Source organism: Phocoena sinus, chromosome 13 (genome assembly GCF_008692025.1).
Source record: "Phocoena sinus isolate mPhoSin1 chromosome 13, mPhoSin1.pri, whole genome shotgun sequence".
NCBI classification, from domain to species: Eukaryota; Metazoa; Chordata; class Mammalia; order Artiodactyla; family Phocoenidae; genus Phocoena; species Phocoena sinus.
Window position 1 is genome coordinate 52,987,844 of NC_045775.1, and position 20,919 is coordinate 53,008,762.

Genomic DNA, 20,919 nt, shown 5'->3' on the forward strand with positions numbered 1-20,919 from the left:
TTGCTTATGAAGTTTATTTTTCTGACAAAAAGATTTTCACCCTTAAGAAGTTAAATCTATAATCATTTAATTTTTTTTGATTTTTAATTTTTTTATTTTTGGCTGCATTGAGTCTTTGTTGCTGTGTGCAGGCTCTTCTCTACTTGAGGCGAGTGGGGGCCACTCTTCGTTGCGGTGCGCGGGCTTCTCATTGCGGTGGCTTCTCTTGTTCTGGAGCATGGGCTCTAGGTGCACAGGCTTCAGTAGTTGCAGCACGCAGGCTCAGTCGTTGTGGTACGTGGGCCCTAGAGTACGCAGGCTTCAGTAGTTGTGGCGCATGGGCTCAGTAGTTGCAGTGCGTGGGCTTTAGGGTGCGTGTGCTTCAGTAGTTGTGGCACATGGGCTTAGTTGCTCTGCGACACGTGGGATCTTCCTGGACCAGGGATTGAACCCATATCCCCTGCACTGGCAGGTGGATTCTTAACCACTGCACCACCAGGGAAGTTCCCGTTTAATTGTTTTTCATTGTTCTTGCCTTTCATATCCTACTCAGAAAGAGATCCTTATATTATATAACTGTTTACCTATATCTTCTATCATATAATATTTAATATGAATAGAGTGAAGACCAGCTCTTGGGTTCAGAATACCAATTACATAACCTCTGGTTGGGGGAGCTTTGAGGTTGCCAGCATCAGTGTGCTTTGGCTGCCAAAAATCTCTTGGGATCTTGGACTTCATTAGTAAAAGCTTAAGGTCCAGAATCAGGAAAACTGTAGTCCTATAACACTGCCAAAACTTCAGAGTATGTTTGATTTAAATGTGGTTGAGATTATTTTATTGGCTAATATTTTAACGGTTGTTGGGGAATCTGTGTAATCAAAAACACTTCCTCATCCTCAAGGTAAGGCAAACAGTTTTCACAGAAAACAAGGTTAAAAAGTACAGCTTCAATAGTTTGTTTTTCTTTCAGACTGTCAGATACAGACATCACAGGCATTAACCTCTATTAAAACTCAGAAACCTCCATGCTTCTTTTTTTTGGGGGGTGGGGTACGCGGGCCTCTCACTGTTGTGGCCTCTCCCATTGCGGAGCACAGGCTCCGGACGCGCAGGCCCAGCAGCCATGGCTCACAGGCCCAGCCACTCCACGGCATGTGGGATCTTTCCGGACCGGGGCACGAACCCGTGTCCCCTGTATCGGCAGGCGGACTTCCAACCACTGCGCCACCAGGGAAGCCCTCTCCACGCTTCTTTTAACCGCACCTCAATTTCCAAAACATTAGTACAAGTTCTGACAAAATTTGCTTGACATAGTGAGGCTTCCTTTTAAAATCAAGGAGACAGCAATACCTACTACTGCCTCTTCCACTCCCCACATTTTATTTACACTAAACCAGGCAAGAAAAAGAAAAAAGGAGAAGAAGAAAGAAAGAAACAAAAGGTGTAAGGATTGGAAAAGGAGAAACAAAATTGTCATTATTTAGAATCAGAATTTCATATGCTTTTAACTTCTTAGTCCTCACCTGGACTATTTCATTAGCTGTATGTATCACATTTTAAGACTACTGTGTGGACATAAACCAAAAGAGATTTGTAGGGAAATAATCATGGTGGTGACAAGGAGGGGACTTTGAAAACATGGCATATGAGGAAAATATTTGAAAATATTTTACATGGGGAAAAGACTCACAGGAGGGAAAAAAAAAGAGCCAAATTATCTTGTTTTAAGCTACTTAAAGAAAAAAATTGTTATGTGTAACAGTGATTTTTTTTTTTTTCCTGAAAGGCCCAAGGAAGTGTAGTCAGGATCATTAAGGGGCAAGAGGAAGAGAGACTTAAGCTCTGGCAGAACTTTTAAGAGTTAGTGATTCAAAATTCTTAGAAGTATGCCTTAGGAGGTGAAAAGTATTTTGTCACTAGAGGTTTTCAACCAAAGGCTGAGTGACCATTTGGCAGGAATGCTGTAAGAATGAAAAAGCTCACATTTCTTGAGCATCCAATGTGTGCATGTACCGAGCCATGCACTATCTCATTTAATCATGGCAACCCAGTGAGGGACGTTCTATCGTATTCCCATTTAACAAATGCAACAGAAGCAGAGAGAATCTAAACTCCTGCCTGGTATCACATAGAAGGTAAGTATGAACTGCCCAGGCAGTTTGTTTCCAGAGCCTCACCTCTGAATCAATGTACATTGTTTGCAAAGAGTGGTTGGCTTCCATAACCTTCAAGATTTCATCAAATCCTGAGATTGTATAATTGTGCAGAGGGGAAAGTCATGCCTTAAGGGATTTATATTAAAGATTAATTTTGTTGGCAGTGATGTTAGGTGGCTCCTGTTTTAGTATCTAATCTTTAAGTTATGAATAAAATCAAAGTCACTGAAAATCCACCCATCATTTCTAAATTAGAAAGCTGTTGGATATTCATATATCTACCAAGGTACAAGTAAGTTCGTAGACAATGGCTGGGATCCCAGACAGATGCTCTTGGGCTCTGGCAATAAGACTAAGCCTATAAATATCAAATGTAGTATGTCTTGCAAAACCAAATATCAGCAGTTTTGAAGTGTCATGGTGTTTTGTGTGTTTTGTGTGTGTGTGTGTGTTTTTTTCTTCTAAGTAGATCCAGCAATTGATCTTGGGCTACTTTGATAGCACCTAAAACAAAATTGTTTTATTCAGCATTTTTGAGTGTTATATCGTGGAGTTATAGGTTATATCATACCACTCATAGAATGCTGTTTAAAATTTGCAGCTAGGTACATTCTTCAATATCTATATATAACTTATTAAAATATAGAAACCAGATCAAATATATATAGAAATAATGTGTGTGCAAGAGATTGGCCATTTGCCATTGTTAATAGGAAGAAAGGCATGCACACTGAGAGTTTTAACAAATTACAAATGCCGGGAAGAAAATAATACGGCTGTGTTTGAAAAGATCATGCTATTTACTTGACAGGCTCTGCCAGGGCAAAGTTACAGCTGTGGCCCTGCTTTGCAGATCATTTAAACAGGCTTTTCTTTATGTCACTGACACTTTAGTCGCATCCACAGAGCTTTGCCATCAGTAAATAATAATTATTATGTGGGAGAAGATAGCCTATGAGCAGCCCCAGTGTTACCACCACAAATAAATCAATAGAAACACATGTTAGTTAAAATGGTTTTTGCTTATTTTTCCAATTTATTAACACCATCAGTCTTGTTAGAAGAAAAATAGATTATCATTTTAAAAAATTGTAAACAGTGATATGTGTGTGTTTGCATGTGTATATACAAAAAAAATCAGGATTGTCTTTTTAATGTGTTTTTTTCTGATCCTCTCAGTTTAAAATTTTTTCTGTATTCTTTATAGTTGAAGATTTCTCATACTATCATTTCCTATGTCTTGTTATCTTTGTATTCATCTACCTAAGGAAACATGGAGCGGTGGAGAGTGTCAGATGGTCTGGTTTTGAGCATCCTAGCTGTAACAGTTGAATTCTCTGAGATTCAGTTTCTCTATCTACAGTAATACCTACCCAACCATTGTTGTGCAGATGAAAAGAAATCATGAACACAGAGGTGTTCTGTAAACTATGAAGAATCATACCAAGGTCAGGTCCAAAGGTCCATTTCTCCCAGCTTAATCTTTGAAGGAGACTTAAAAGATCTATAAACTATCTTTCAAGTAACTAACATTGGAAATAAGCATGGAAATGAATACTGGTAGACTCAAGGGAAACATATTTCATGTAACTCTTTTCTATTTTTCCTTTTTTTAGCTTTCATGGAGAATTACAAGGGCTACTGATCATGTTTATTCTAGCGAAAATTCCTGTGGTTGTTATTCTAGCTGTTGTTCTAGGGATGTAAGAAACACTAGAAGCAAATTGTGGGTAGCTAAGAGAAAGGGACAACATGTGTGGGTGTGGTTGGGACTTAATCAACATTATTGAATTAATACATATGAATGTAACCAACACCCCCATGTTGCGTTAATTTTTAGAAATTTAAGGGGGAAATGGCTGGGCAATTGCTTTGAGGCTTCGTTTCTCAGAGCCAATAGGGTACTTCAGCACTACAGGAGTATGTGGGACAGCAAAACCCAGAATGAATTTCTCATGCATTCTACTGCCTGAAGCCTTCCCGAAAGTCACACGAGGCATTAATGGGGGGGGGGGGGGGTTATGTGGAAAAACGATCTTCTGACATTTTTCTAGAATGTGACTAGAATTTCAAATTGCTTTGTTTATAACAAGTTAGCTGGGTTTTTCTTTCTTCCTTTTGTCCTTAAATAAAAGAAACGCTGATCCTTTAAAAGCTTGGGGAGGGGCAAACTTTTTTAACAGTCTGTCACTGAGGTGGAAAACTGTTTCAGATCTGAATGGTACAGTGGTGTTTTGTGCTTTCATTTGTCTGTAAGAATTTTTCAAGCCTGAAAACTCCAAGGTGAGAGATGTCATTCCTGAGTGGCAGACAGTGGGCTCCGCCAAAGGCCAGGGAGAAAGACCAGGGGTGATTGATGTACAGGGATGGAAGGGAACAGGGAGGAGGCTGGAGAAAGAATGGTTCCTTTCCTAGTCACGGGTGGATTGTTCACTGGGTGTTACTTTTCTGTGGTGACCAAAATCCTTCTGAAACTCAGCAAGAAGAAGCCTGTGATTTTTAGGGAAAAGAAATGCTTCAAATTCTAGCTACACAGACCTGTATGAGCAACGCCTTAGTGCTGTTTGGTTTGTGTGGTTTTGTATATATTATACAGGTTTGGATTACAATAATTCCTCCCACTTGTATAAGGTTTTGCAGTTTTTGAAGCACTTTATGCTCTTAATCCTCACAATAAACACTGATAGAAGAGTACAGATGGTTCCTGACTCACAATTGCTTCACTTTAGACCCCTGCTGTTATGACCTTTATTATTGTAAATATGACTCTCCCAGTATTGGTCAAATCTCATGATGTGACTGCCTATGACTCTCATCATAAGTGACAGGAGAAATGAAGCTGCGTTTATGTGAATTGGTGCCAGAAGTAAAGAACAACTTTTGATTTGATGGATGCAGGTGTACATGAAGCAAATCCATAACATCTGAATTAGACAATGCTTTTGCAAAGGCATTGTCCATTTATGTTGAAAAAGAGCTACCCCAAGACATCAAAGGGAGAAGTTTTTATTGCAAGCAAAAGTTGGGTGGATCACTTTTAGAAGATAGTTGGCAAAACACTAACTATTCAGGGCAGAAGCCATAAGAACCAGTAGAATAGCATCAGATAATTTATCCACAGAGCCTGCTAAAGATAACAGCTACTATGTGCTCTGGGTGTTTAATGATGCTGAAATCAGGCATGGAGATGGGAAGATGATGAGGAGGTGCAGGAGAAGGAGAAAAGGAAGAGAACATAGCAATAAGGAAAACTTTAACATTCAAAGAAATTTCACCACTGAAGCTGCAATGATAGTTTTTAGACAGATGGTCCTAATTTTCATCACAGTTTGAAGATCTTTAGAGCACTGAAGCATTTTCTTGCTTCAGGGAGATTTATCAGAAAAATAAAATTTCTTTAGTTAGAACTTCTTTGGACAGGCATTTTTAAGAAGCCTCAACCAGGTGATAAAAAAGAATTCTCTAAGAGCATCTGAAACTTTGACTTTTTCTTGACAAACTTAGAAAATCATTGTAAAATCATGTATTCGTCTTTCCATGATTGATTTTGGTATTTTAGAGTATTAAAATGTATCTTCAGGAACACTATCTTCACAAATATTAAATGTTTAACTTACAGAAGCTCAATTTACGACCAATATCCAGGAATAAATCAAATCATAAATACCAATTCTATGAGTCTCAGTTTATAAATGAGGAACAGACCACAAAGCAGCAAATGACTTGCTGGCTTCCCCTAAAAAAGGCAGATGAGGTCACATAATGCCACATCACTAGACTAAGGTTTAATGATGCTTCCCTTTCTCTCCGCTACTTGAGGAACACATATTTTTCACTCACTGTCAAGCAAATACCCATGTAACATCTGAGGGATTACAATCTTAATATGGTAACATCAAGTAAACTAGTTGATGGACATATATATTTATTATCAAGTACTATCAATGGTTAAATTCAACTAAAATTTATCAGATAAAGACAATTTAGTGCAAAAGAAATATGCAACCATGTTTTGGAATTATCCACCTGTATCATCTTTGAAACAGGCAGGGAACCAGGTTGTTATTTCAGTGGAAGACAGGTCCCTCCCTCAGAATGAATTGAACTACCTACCTGGAATTCATCCTTTTCTTTCTTTTTAGAAACTCATTATCTTTGTTGTTCCTCACTCTCCCCTACCTTCAACGTTTTTTCTGTGCCAATCTTCTTATGAACTAAACAGGCCCAAGTATCTCCCATCTTAACACACACACACACACACACACACACACACACACACACACCCCTACTTCATTCAACCAGATATCTTCTCATCTTTCTCCTCCCCTTAAAACCAAACTTCCTAAAAGAGTTTCCTATATTTACTCTGTTCATATTCTCACTTCTCCCCAAAACACTCAATTCTTTGTTTCCTAGCTTCAGCTTCATCATGCTTTTAGAGTTGTTTTCTCACCAAGTCACAAATGAACTCTATTTGCTAAATCTAATGGCTACTTATCTATACTTTTGTTGACTTCTCAATAGCATTTAACACTACCAATCACTCCCTCTTTCTTGAAGCTTCCTTTTCCCTGGGCTTCCATGTCTGCTAACTCTCTTGGTTCTTTTCCTGCCTCTCTGGTCATCCCTTTGTCAGTCTCCTCTCTCTTCTTCTGCCAGTGCCTAAAATGTTACTGTCCCTCAGGTTTCCCTCATAAGCTCCTTTCTTTTCTCACTGGATGATTTAATCTACTTCTTTGTTTTCAGCCTTTACTGGAAAGAAAGCACAACTTTATGCTTCTACCCCAAATTTCTTCTTCTGAAGGTCTGAGGTGGGTCTCCACTTTGAAGTCCTCCAGAAATTTATCTCAGTTTGGACCTCCCTCCCTCAAACAGAGCCTAGGACAAGGGCTTAGATGCCTGAAGTTTATTTGGAAAGACAGTTCCAGGAAGCAGGAGTGAGGGAGCAAGAATAGTAAAACAGAGAAGGAGGAAAAGTCCATAAAGGATACGTTGCTGAGCTGTAATCATTATGGGCATAGACTGACCATCACTGTCTATGAGACTCAGAATTCTCTCTCTGAATGAGGGAGGCTGGGATATCGTCCATCAGCTCCCAGCACCCATTAGATGCAGACTGCCCCCAGGAAATGGTAACTTGAGGCACTTACAGGCTGCATCTTTGCCAGGTTGAATGAATTTCCCCAGCTCTGGAGAAAGCTGTGTGGCAGAAAAGCATAAGTAGGAAACTCAGAGTACAGGGACTTGTTCCCCACAGCTGCATGGAAATCAGAGATGAGCCAATGGGGTAGAAAGCAGGGCACAAAAAGCCTTGCTCCACAACATTCTAAAACTGAACTCACCCCCCGATGGCTGACCCTCTTTCGGTCTCTCTTTCTTAGGGACTGGCTCCATCAGCCTCTCAGCAGCTCAAACCAGTCACCCGAGCAGCATCTTTGACTTTCTTCTTCATAATGTCCTGTATATTTTCCAGATCCATCTGATTGTGCTCACGCACACGGCCCTGCCGTAGCTTAGCTATTTGTAAGCTCTCACTTGGCTTTTTGCAGCAACCTCCTAATTGATATTTTTACCGTATTTACATATGTTACCCTTGCTGTAACCAGAATAATCTTTTAAAACATTCATTAGATTATGTCACTCACATGCTTAAAACTCTTCAGTGGCTCTCCTTTACTCTTAGGATAAAGACCCAAGTTCTGGACTTCCCTGGTGGTGCAGTGGTTGAGAGTCCGCCTGCCGATGCAGGGGACACGGGTTTGTGCCCTAGTCCGGGAGGATCCCACATGCCGCGGAGCGGCTGGGCCCGTGGGCCATGGCCGCTGGGCCTGTGCGTCCGGAGCCTGTGCTCCGCAACGGGAGAGGCCACAACAGTGAGAGGCCCGCGTACCGCAAAAAAAAAAAAAAAAAAAAAAAAATGCAAGTGGGAACCCGGGAAATAAACAAAAACCTAGAGAGTCTTTTGCCTTGAGGGCTTTTGCCAGATGAGTGAATGCATTGGTTAAGGTGTGCACAAAGTTAGAAGTCTAAGTATAGACCCATTCACCACTTCTTAAACCTGGATGCGCAAAAGACTACCCATTTTGTGAAAGGATGAACTACATATAAATCTACTACATTTCCTCCACCCCCAGAAAATTGCAAGGAAAATTGCCTGCCTTGAAGATGACTCTAAATGGAGGGAGAGAAAAAACAAAAAATTCCTTGAGGATTTGTAACACAGACAACACACAGGCTTGCAGCCCAAATCCACACTATACCTGGGAGTCCAAAAAACTCAAGTCAAGAATTAAGTTTAAAGTAAACCTCAATGTGTAGTTCCAAGGCACCTAGCAGTAACAAATACAAATCTGTTCTGGGGGTACCCATCTTCAACACAGGCCTTAAAGAATTCCCATCAATAAGTTCTAAAGAAATATGAGCTTATGGTCAAAAATCACAAAATACAAAGGGAAATAATAAACCACGAACAAGGGCCAGCAGAAACAACAAACAACAGAATCGGACTACAAAGCATTAGCCATTGGAATTACCAGGCACAGCCTATAAAATGAGTATTTTACATGTATTTAAAGAAATGAGAGAAGGGATTGAAAATATACATAAAACATGACCCAGCAGATTTGAAAAAGACTCAAAAGAACTACTAGAACTTTAAAATGTAATATTTGAAATTAAAAACACAATGGATGGATTTAATACCAGAATAACCACAGTTAGAGAATGGATTAAGAAATATAGATCTGAAAAATTTTACATAATTTAGCCCAAAGAAATGGAAACATAAAAGAGTGGTTATAAGTCATGGAGATATTGTAAGAAATATAACAATTATCAGAATTCCAGGCAGACAGTAGAGGAAGGAATGAGTGAAAGCAATAATTGAAAGAATAAGGACTGAGAATTTCCAAGAAATGACAAACCACAGATTCAAAAAGCCCAACAATCCCAATAAGTGTAAATAAAAGGAAATTTACACTTAGGCACATTCCAGTAGAAATGCAGAATACCATAAACAAAGAGAAAAAATGTAAAAGCAGCCAAAGAAAGTAAAGACAGATTACTTTCAACAGGACAACAATTAAACCTAACAACCACGGAAGCCAGTGTACTAAAAGAAAACTACTGTCACCTAAATTTGTATATTATCTTTCAAGGACAATGGAAAAGATCAGACGTCTTCAAACAAGCAAACAAAAACTGAGAGCTTGCCACCAATTAGACCCTCAAAAGGTAATTCTAAAGGCTGCTCTCATTTTCTTCCTGAAGAAAGTGAACACAGATGGAAGGTCAGAGATGAATAAAGGAGTGAGGAGCAAGGAAAGTGCTAAATACGTGTTAAATTGTAAATAAATATGGGCTAAAAATAATAATAATAATCTCTTAAGAGATTTTCAAAAGCTAGCTAGAAATAAAATACACAGCCATGAATAGCAGGTAAATTGGGAGAGGAATGATCAAAGTTCAAGTATTCTGTCCTTTTTATTGTTTGGGAGAATGGTAACGATATTAAGTATCCAAGTTAAAATTTCCAGAATAACTACCAAAAGGGTGTATAACTTCTTAATTAAAAAGGAAAAAAAGGGGAAAGAGAAAAATATGCAATACAAAAGTGCATGAAAACAGAGAAAAAAGAAATATTGAAGGCTCAAGTCACATTAAAAAGCACAAAATAAGATGGTAGAAATAAATTTAAATATTTCAGGAGTTAAAATAAGCAAAAATAGACTCAATGCCCAACATATTAGGCAAAGATTTACAGATGGTGTGTGTGTGTGTGCGTGCGTGTATACATACGTATATGTTCTGTTTGAAAGAGTTCCGCTATATTCTGTTTATCTGTCATGTTTAAAACATAAGGATTCAGAAAAATTGAGACTAGGAGTGTGATAAAATTATACCATGCAGACACTAACCACAAGAAAGTTGGTCTTGCTATATTAGTATCAGACAAAACAGTCCTTAAGACAGAAAACTCTAAAGACAACCATTTCATAAGGATAAAAGGTTCAGTTCTCCAGGAAAATTTAAGAGTTCTGTAAACTTGTAAGTAACTAGATCAAGCTGACAAAATCAGTAAGGAGATAGAAGATTATAACAACACAATTAATAAGCTGGCTCTGATTGAATAAGCATTGATAACACTGTACCTAACAACTACCGGATTCACATTCTTTTCAACCAACATGGAACATTTTTGAAAATTGATCACATGCTGAGTTATAAAGCAAATATCAACAATTTTCAAAAGTTTGAAATCATACAGACCACAGTTTATGACCATAATGCAATTAAGTTAGAAATCAATAACAAAAGGATAACTAGAAAAAGCCCATATGTGGAAAATTAAGATATCCTCTTCTAAATAACCTGTGGCCCGAAGAGGAAATTATGATAGAAATTAGAAAATACTAGAATGTGTGGCAACAAAAGTACTGTAAATCAGGATGTATTCAACACAGATAAAGTAAGATCTAGTGAGAAATTACATCCTTAAATGCTTTTATTAGGAAACATGAAAAGTTAACAATGAACTAAGAAGTTAGAAAAACAATAATGAAATAAAAATAAATAAAAGTGTGGAAATAATAAAGGTAACAGCAGAAATCAATGAAATAGAAAAAAATATAAAAGAAAATTAACAAGGCCCAAAATTCTTTCTGTGAAAAGCCTCTTACAAATAAATATTAGAACAAAAGAGATAACTACAGTTGAAGCAGATAATTAAATGATTAATAAGGAGGATTATTAACAACTTTAAGGCTATGAATTGGAAAATTTAGAGAAATGGATAAATTCCTAGAAAAATATAACCTACCAAAACTTCTTCAAGAGGAAATAGAAAATAGTAGTCCAAAAAAATTTAAAGAAAATAAATCAGTTGTTTAAAATTGTCCCACAAAGTGAAAACCCAGACCAGATAAATTTTTTGTTGTTGTGATTGTTTTCCTTAAAAAAAATTTTTTTGGTAGTAATTTTCAATCATACAAAAAAAAGTAGAGAGAATCATAAAACAAACTCCTCCATACCCACCATTCAGCTTCAATGATTGCATTTGCCTTTCCTTTTCATTCAAACTCTTCCCTCTCCACTTAAAAAAAAAACCTTTTTATTTTGAAATAATTTTAGACTTACTGAAATGTTCCAAAAACAGTACCAAAATTCCCATATATCTTTCACCCAGCTTCCCCTGTTGTTAACATTTTGCATAATCTTAATACAACTAATCAAACCTAAGTAAACTTTTTTTTTTTTTGCGGTACGCAGGCCTCTCTTTTTTATTTTCTCCTAATTGATCCATGGATTCAAGGAAGAAGCAAGAATATATACAAGTTTGTTTTATTTATGTGAGGTTCAAATAATGAAAAACCAAACTATCTTTTTTTTTTAAAAATAATACAAATATATGTGGTAAAACCGTAAAGAAAAAAAAGGAAAATTTTAGGATATTGTTTATCTCTGAGTATGGAGGGAGAGAGGTGGTATCAGAGAGGGGCTTACACGGAACTTTAAAAAATATAAGAGTTTCTTTTCATAAAGCGGGTACATGCTGTGCCTCCCTTAGGCTAGACATTCTGGGTCTCTGCCCTGGGCCCCAGCTTTGGAATGCCTTCCTTGGAATTCTGTAGGTCCCTCTCCAGTGCTTGAGAGGACTGAGATGTACAGTGCCATCCTGCACCTGAGCCCAGACCTGATCCCACATGGGTCCCAGTGGAGGGAAGTGCTTTCCTCAAAGGTTTTTTGTGTTTTTTTTTTTGCGGTACGCGGGCCTCTCACTGCTGTGGCCTCTCCTGTTATGGAGCACAGGCTCCGGATGCGCAGGCTCAGCGGCCATGGCTCACGGGCCTAGCCGCTCCGCGGCAAGTGGGATCTTCCCGGACCGGGGCACGAACCCGTGTCCCCTGCATCGGCAGGCGGACTCTCAACCACTGCGCCACCAGGGAAGCCCCTCCTCAAAAGTTTTTAAGTCTTCCTCCAGTGACTAGGATCACTACAGCTGGCAATACTGTCTGGGCAAAGTACCCCGCTTTAACCAGGACCCACATGGTCCCAGGTACTTATTTCTCTCAGGGGTCCATTTCTCCTTTAGGGCAATCTCTGACTCTTTATCACCTCACCCCATCTCCCCCACCACGTTGGCCATAATGCCCAGTGGAGCTTTTAGACTCATGCCTATGAAGTGGAGCCTGGGGTCTGGTGCCAGGGCCTGGCTTCAGGAGTGACCTGGTGACAGATTGCTCCCATTGCCAGCAAGATATTTCTTTTGCAGGGTGGCAGGGCCACTGGGATGGTGTGGACACGCTGGTTTGGGGAGATTCTCACTCATGCAGGACTAAGGACAAGGTCGGGGCTTTGGGGTACTGGTGACCCTGCATTGACTTGGGCTTGAGCAGCATGTATTGGCCATGCTCCGACTCTCACCCACGTGTGTTCCAACTGTGGAGTCACTCCCAGTGTAAGCACCCAAGGGCGGCAGGGTGGCAGTGGGCGTCTTGTTCTCTATGGCACACCCTCCTTCCCTCATCAGTGTCACCCCACCTCTACCACAGGCTCCCGGCCTTGTGTCAGACAGCCTGCAGGGGTGGCCTTGCTTGTCTCCTCCAGGGATTTTTAAAGACCATTGCTCTGCAATACTAATGAATCTTTTTGATTGATGACAGTCATGCTGTCCCAGGGGGTCTTAAGCCTTTCCTGATCAGGGACTGACCTTAAGCTAATGGGATCCATCCTCTGGCTCCGCCCCTGGGTCCCTCACTTATCCTCCCTGCGGGTGAAGTGTTTTGAAGGCAGTGGTGCCTTCTCTCTCTCTTTTTTTTTTTTAAACTATTAGACTTTTTAATTGAAGTATAGTTGATTTACAATATTATGTTAATTTCAGGTGTACAGCACAGTGATTCACTTATTTCCAGACTATTTTCCATTATAGGCTATTACAAGATATTGAATATAGTTCCCTTTATTTTTTTTGAGGTTTTAAATTTTATTTTATTTATTTATTTTTTATACAGCAGGTTCTTATTATTATCTATTTTATACATATTGGTGTATATATATATATATATATGGAATGCAGTGATTAGTCCTAATGGGTTTAAGAGAAGGAAAGATCAGAAGATGTTTCTCTATGCCTTCACTATAAAATTTCTATCAGTAAGTTTAACTTGACTAGAAAACAAATTACTGTTCACATTTTTTTGCATACTCTGGCCTCATGTTTGTGGTCATCATCATGGAAGCACAGGACAAACTTTGAGAGAGTGATTGGCATGATAGATGGTGCAGCCTCATGAGTAATGCTATAACCAGTATTAAAGACAGTAAATGGTATCAGCGAACTGCGGAAGTAAGAAATCTATATTGTTTAAATTCAGGCAGGTTCCAAAGAGCCATGGCATTGTGAGTAGTAATGGTGTTGCTACCTTTTTCCAGCTGTGGGACATATGAAATTAGCCCAGAACAACTCATTTGACACTAAAGAACAGGAAGAGATGGTACCTGGACTCTATGAAGAATATTCATCTGTACTGATTGGACAATAAACAAATTCTTTATATCTTTTCTATCAGCTATTTTAAATCTTCACTGATAAACCACTGTTTCTCAGATTGGCCCATAAATTTTGTCATGCAATTTTTAAATCAAATTGTATTTATAGTCAGGGAACTGAGCAAAAATATATTTGATTATGGCCCCTCACACCCTAGGGGTGGTCCTGTGTACTTGATGTCTATATAACATCATCTCTTTTAGTTTTATAGTTGACTGTTTAATAGTCTGCATATGGATATACTCAGTGAATGACTATAATGTTTTTCCTATACTCTTTTGCCTCTTCAGTAGATTACAAACCCTATTCAGCTCTCTCTTTTTTTAAAATGCAAAATAAAAAGGCTTAAATGGAATCTTTCCATCATTTACTCCTTGTTACTAGTTCAGCATTTGTTTTCAAGCTTTGCCAAGGGTTGTGTCCACTATAAAATTGTGGTCTCTTCTATCAGCTGGACCCTCAATACCACAGTAATCGTTTTGGGTGCTGAGTTATCCCTCATCTCCTTGTCTTCAGTGGCTAGTCCAAACTTCAAGCTCTCTTCCCCATCATTTGGCTAAAAGTAATTCCCTTTCCCCATGCCCTTACTCTCAGTCAAGGCATTTTTCTCCTACACACACACACACACACACACACACACACACACACACACACACACCCCTCAACTTCCTGATAAATCCCCAACTTGTACCACCATCAATGTCTTCTCTCACTCTTTCCTCCATTTCACTGTAAGTAGTATTCATTCTATCCAAAGTTAAATACTCCAGTGTGTTCTGACTAAACCCCCTCCTGCCTATTCAGAACCACATGTTCTCACCTGTCCCCCCACCGTCTCTCTCTCTCCCTCTCTCTCTGTGTCACACACACATTTGCACACACACACCACAACTTCCTCCTCTCTGATACCTCTTTCCTCCCAATATATAAATTCCTCCCAATATATATATATAAATATATATAAATATATAAAGTTAAAAAAAACAAACAAACAGCTCTTCCTCAATCCAGTGTCCCCCTCAAAACAGGCTACCACATCCTATTGTGAACTGCATGTGCACAGCAGGGAGCATTCACAGAATCAACATGGTGACCAGGTTTTCTGGGACTGACCATTACACAACCTGAGCAATTATATGTAGTGACTCTCTTCAAATTGTCTCCTTCCCTTTATAGTTACTCTTCCTGGAAAAAAAAAAGCTGTAAGTTACACTTGCTGTTTCTTCTTCCTCATCGTCTCCTCACTCCTTAACTGCTTCTGCCCCCTCTCTACCTCTCTGTAAGATTTGGTGCTAAGGCCAATAGTTTCTTATTACCAAATCTAATGGACATTTTTCTACCTTTATCTTACCCAGTGGTTATTTGAAGTTACAGACCATCCCTTTCTTGAAATTTCTTTAACTTCCATCCTCTTCTGATTTTTCCTTCCTCTTGCCTCACTAGCCAGCTCTCAGTTTCCTTCAAGATCTTTGGTTGTCTGAGCCCTACTTAGCGGTCAGTGTTCTCTGGGGTTACATCCTAGACTCTATCCTCTTTTTTCAAATTTGCTTCAGTGACATAGTTGAAACATTCGGCTTTACCTATAATGGGGTCACATTTTGAGACATGGAGTTTTGGGGGTGGAGATGAAGAGGGAATGTTCTAAAGTCAAGGGTAAGGTATAATATAACTTAGCCTTAGAGATCCTTTTAATAGTCTATGAACACAGTAGAAAACAACGTTCCATAAGCCTCCATGGTTTTTCCTTCAGTGTTGGAAGAGATTATTGAATTTCACCTGAGCACCAGGTTATGTGTATTTGACTTGGGTTTAGGACCAAAACTATGAAAAAATAATAGGCACAGTATCTTTATAAGACCAACACTCAGCAGGAGGGAATGTTTAGACCGGGGAAATGGAAACTTGCTAAGAGTATTGCCTCTCATCTTGGGACGAGGCAATTTTGGGACGTAAGCTGTATGAGAAGAATGGTGGGAAAAATCATTGTAACTATTGATTTTCTCTATCCCTTTTGTTCTTCCTTTGCTTTGCCAAAGGTGTATATTTGGATTTGCATAAGTGAAATGTGCATGTGCACTCTGCTACCTGCGTGCAAATAACTCTTCTGTCCGTATCTCCAGCTTGGTCTTCTGAGAGCAGGCTCACATGCTGGCGATTCCCTTTATAGGCAGATTATCCCTTCATATCAACACTCTCTAGACAGAACTCAGCCTTTCTCCCCTGCCTTTACACGATACTCCCCAACTACTCCCCCTTCTCCACTCCTACCTGGAAGAATAATACTTTTGTTCAATCACACAAGCCAAAATACCTGAGAATTGTCCATGGATCTTTTCTTTCCCTTAGTATCCACATTCCATTAACAGCCAAGTCATATGCCCACTATTCTCTTAAAAGTTGCTCAAACCCTTTCTCTAGCTGTCCATCCCACTGCTATTGCCTTAGTTTATACTTGTCATCTTCCAACTTTTCCTAAAATTATTACACTGGCTTTTAACTGTGTGTTTTTGTTTTTGTTTTTCAAGCTTCCATCTTATCCCCTCTTCCTTCCACTGTTAAGAAAAAGCATACAGTGCTTGGAAATAAAGGCCAAGGCTGTGCAGTAGATCCTTTCAGTGTGATGTGTTATTTAACAGGTCTACCCAGTAATAATTTCATTATGGAATGTACCACTATTGGAGTTGTTTTTTTTAATTATTATTATTATTGGAATTTGTAAGGTAAGGGCTCACACCCTAGGCAGTTACATGTTAACTTGTAGATTTTTGCTTGGTAGAGATGCAAATAGTTTTGTCCCTAAAAGAGATAATCCCAAGATTTTATTGATCTAACACTAACCAGAACTGTCTCTAACTTAAAAGAATAAGAAACTCATTTTGATTCCTCTCCTGAGAGCCTATGTAAACCCCCATTCTTCAAGTGTCTTGGAACCAGCTTACCTAAATTACTGGTTCCCTCATTATTTAATGAGTTAAATAAAATTCTTGCCCAGTGTCCATTCTATATTAACATGAGGCTCATTTTTAAAACTTTTTGAAAATTATACTTTGACACCATGCTGCTACTAATAGATTCTTTCCAAATCGCTTATCTGATCATGTTATTTCTCTGTTTATTTCCCTTAATGGCTCCCTGTAACCTTAAGGACTGATGTTCACCCTCCTTAGCTTGACACCTTCATGTACTTTATGGCTTTAGTCCTCCCTACTTTTTTAGCTAAATCTCCTGCCATCCCCTCACAAACACTTTATGTTCTAACCATATGACACTACTAAACAAGCAACACTTTCTCCTCTTTGTACATGCTGCTCTCTCATCTAGAACCCCTCCCCCATCTCACCTCCACTACCCTTTCCCCTTTTCCCTCCTTTCTGCGTTATTTACCTTCAAGACAGCCCAGCTATCACCTCCTGTCAAAGCCTCCCCTGGTCAGAACGCATGCTGGGTTAGGTATTCCTCTCCTGTGTTCTCCCTGTGCTTCCAGCTATTGCAACACTCGCCGAACCCTCTACAATTCTTCATTTGCTTGCCTGTTTCTGAGGCTAAAAGTAGATTGTAAGCTCTTCATCCAGGAACTGAACTGAACATCTCTTAAGTACTTAGGTTTTGACTGTACTGTTACGAAAGTGATCTATTTGCCTCGTCTGCCTCAGCAAAGAATAAATTTTTGTAGTACAATTGTGTCAAATTTAGTGACTGTCAATGTTTTAAGCATAAGCAAAGTTAGAGGTAGCCTCTTTCCAATGGCCCTTGCTCCTAAATTTATCCATTATTATGTAGAGCATTTTTCTTGATTTCTTCTTAATGTTATAGTCAGTGAAAGAAAATAAATTTTTATCAGACTTTTGTCTAATAGAGGTTGTTCCACGCTTCCTGATCGTATAGCCATTAAGTTACTCAGATTTTTATTCATGCTTCAAGTTTTGCCTGCATTCAAAGTAAACCGTATTTATAGGCATGAAAGTGTTCCCATTTCTCCCCCCAAGAAATTTAGAGGAAATTATCTCTTGCTGGTTTTAAGGCCAAGGCTTCCGTTGGTACACTAAGTGTTGATAGCCCTCTGATAAGAGCTGATGCCACAGCCTCCCCCAGTGTATTGTGTGGGCCCTTGACTAGTCTTTCCTCTCAGCCATTTCCAGCTGTGGCTCATCTGCCCAGGCAACATTTCACTGTGTGATTTCCTGTTGAAAAATGTTCTTCTTGTGCTTTTCTAAATGCTGTTCTGTCTGGAGCAAGTTGGTTCCCTTTAGCAGAAAACACTGTGAGAAAAAATTTCCTAATGAAAAGAATCCTAGATTTCAATGCTGAGTATCAGCAACATAAGGAACTCACATCTGCATATGAGGATTAGAACTTTACACGTGTGATTGACCTCAGACTCAAACCAAAGCAAAAACACCATCAGGGAAATCCTCTTATGCTTTCACTCACTCTGAGCCACCCCCCACACCCAGATGTCACAAGGTTCATGGTAAAGTGTGGTCAATCTATGTCCTGAAGTACTTTGAGCCTCTAAATCTTTCAAAGTGTACTTTACTCTTTCATTCTGGGTTAGAAAAGCATCATTAGAAAAGCTGAACTAGAGTTACTTGATGGTCTCATATTTGAGTCCTCATTTCTTTAGATAAACAAGCACCTTCTTCTATTAGTGGATGCTTCTCAGAAGATTTTAAAAACCAAAGTCTCAAGTGATATGAATGTACCTGCCTAGTTGCAGTAGGATTTGGTTCGATCAGTGATTTTTAAACTAAGTTCTGAGTTGTCCTAATGAGTCCTGCAGAAATCCCTCAGGATCAAAAGGGGTGGGTAGATGATGCTTCCCCAGCCCAGTTTCAATATATGCAGCTCTATTTTTATCCACTTTATATAAATTGGGCTCTAACACACATTTCATTTGGAAAAAAAAAAAAAACAGGGTTCTACTGCTTAAAGATAAGTTTAAAAAAAGAAAACAGAACTAGAATCCTTTTTTTTGGATTCAATAGTGAGCTTACGCTGCATGCAAATAAAGTAGGCTTAAGATACTGATATTGCTGCTAGTACAAAGCAGTGACACATTTATTTTTTATTCATTTATTCTACAAATACCTATTGAACTTCTCCTATATGCTAGGCAGGGTGCTGGGTGCTGGGATATAACTAAAAATAGGCAGGGTACCTACTCTCATGGACCATGTAGTCTAGCAGAAAGATGGGCAGTTAATGCACTGCGATAACTAGGTATGTGTGTTGGGGGGAGGGAGTCAAGAAAGGCTTCTGAGTGTTAATGAAGAAAAAGTAGGAAAGTAGGAGTGTTCAGGAGATGGGACTTGTAAAAGCCTATGGGTGAGAGACATTGTGGCTCTCTGGAAGAACTGGAAAAAAAATGTGTTAACTCTGGAGTGTGGAGTTCAAGATAGAGAAGGTTTGTAAGTTATCTTAAGGAGTATGGACTTAAACTTAAGAGCCATGGGAAGCAGAGGGGCAAAATGATCAGATTTCTTCTTTTAAAATCTCACTCTGGCTGTAAAGTAGAGAATGGAATGAAGAGGAGCAGAGTGGGGAATCAGAGGAGAAGCTATTAGAGTGTTCCAAGTAAGAGATGGGGGTCCCCTGGGTTAAGGGAGCACAAGTGCAGGAGAAGAGCTGTGGCCAGATTCCAGAGATGATGCAGAGTTAGATTCCACTGAGTCTGATGATCGATGGGATGGGTGTTGGGTATGGAAGGAAGAAGAAGTATCAAGGATGCTATTCAATTTTCTGGCTCAGGCAACTGAGTGGATAGTGGAGTCATTTGTGGAGACAGGGAACTCAGAGGAGAGGGTCAGGTTTAGAGGGAAGGTGATGAGATTCATTTTGGACATGAGTTAGAGATCCCCATGGGCCATCCATGTGTAGACGTTGAGTAGGCAGTTGGATGTTTAGGTGTATAGGTCAAGACACAGACTGGGCTAGAGATACAGCTGTGGGACTTATCAGGGTAGAGGTGGTGATCAGCATCTTGAGAGTGAATGACAGCTCCTAGGTAGACTAGTAGGTTATGAAAAGAAGGGTGACCTAGAAAGGTGGCCAAGAAAAAGAGGACAAAGAGAAGGAAAATAAGAGAATCTGGTGTCATAGAAATCAAGAGAAGAGAATGGTTCAAGGATGAGCGAGTGAGATACAGTGTTAAATGCTGCACAGGTCACAGTCTGACAAGTGTCTTCAAAATGCAGGCCTGCCTTCTGTCAGTGACAATATTCACAAGCTGTCTGGGATTATCTCAGTCTAGTCAAAAAGTTCTCTGTACTAATCCAGGAATAAATCTCATGTGTAACTGTACAAAAATAACCAGGAGACAGGGCTCCTTTAATTCTCAGTGGATTTCTATATCAATGTATAATTTTTGTAAATATCTGAAGACGTTTAAAATCCAAACAGCTAATGATTGAAAAATCCCTACCCACATACATGTGGGCAAATAGCTAAGGCCGTCTCTGAAGTGATTTCTCTGAAAATCCAAAAACCAAAATCAAGAATTCCACATGGTCTCCTCTTTAATGTAGTATAATGTTAGTATTATGTAAAATATAATAAATAAAACTTGGGGATAAATAACTAGAGTAAGTGGAATCCACACACATACCCTAAAAAACTGCAAAGTCATGTTAACCCGCAATTACATTTTCCTCAGACTTACTCTCACCTTCCACTCAGCTTTCTTTACATTCTGTCCCTTATCCCCCTTTCTACCTGTACTTTTGGGGATAACCTTAAGGGAGCTATGATTGTGGGTAAACATGTTGAGTTTGAGATCCTTCACAGAATAGGAGGTAGTGTTTCCCACAAGGGAAGTCATTCTTTGCAGAGTTCACCACTCTGTAAACCACATGGCTGGAAGGAAACCTGGGGGTTATCTAGTCTACATTCTTCCTTTTATAGTCAATGAAATTAGGGCAGAAAGAAAAGAAGTAACTTGAGCAATGACACATCAGGCATTGTGTGGGCAGCTGAAGTAGGTCTACATACAGCCTGCCCTGGATATATAAATATAATGCATCTTGGAGAAGACAGAAAGAACTAAAATATGTTCTGTCCTATTTTATACTGCAAGACTAAATCTGTTCATGTCAAGTTGCTAAATCATTCAAATATAAAATAAAGAAAAAGGTTTACTTTTGTATGTTTGAGAGACATTATGAGAAACAGTCCACAAACATGAATTCTCTTTTATTTCCTGTTTCACTTCACTTTATGCAGACATTTGTTTCCAAA

At 39.1% G+C, this 20,919-nt stretch overlaps 1 protein-coding gene across 5 annotated transcripts in view; it reads left to right on the plus strand.

The window, feature by feature from the left end:
• B3GNT2 (UDP-GlcNAc:betaGal beta-1,3-N-acetylglucosaminyltransferase 2) overlaps positions 1-20,919 on the plus strand; it is a 398,515-nt gene that overhangs the window by 330,289 nt on the left and 47,307 nt on the right. The window contains exon 11 of one of the 5 annotated variants that reach the window (XR_004352798.1): positions 9,296-9,371. The exons of the other annotated variants lie outside the window; for them this stretch is intronic. The gene's annotated coding sequence lies outside the window, so the exon portion shown is untranslated. The remainder of the gene's footprint in view (positions 1-9,295; positions 9,372-20,919) is intronic. 5 annotated transcript variants of the gene reach the window in all.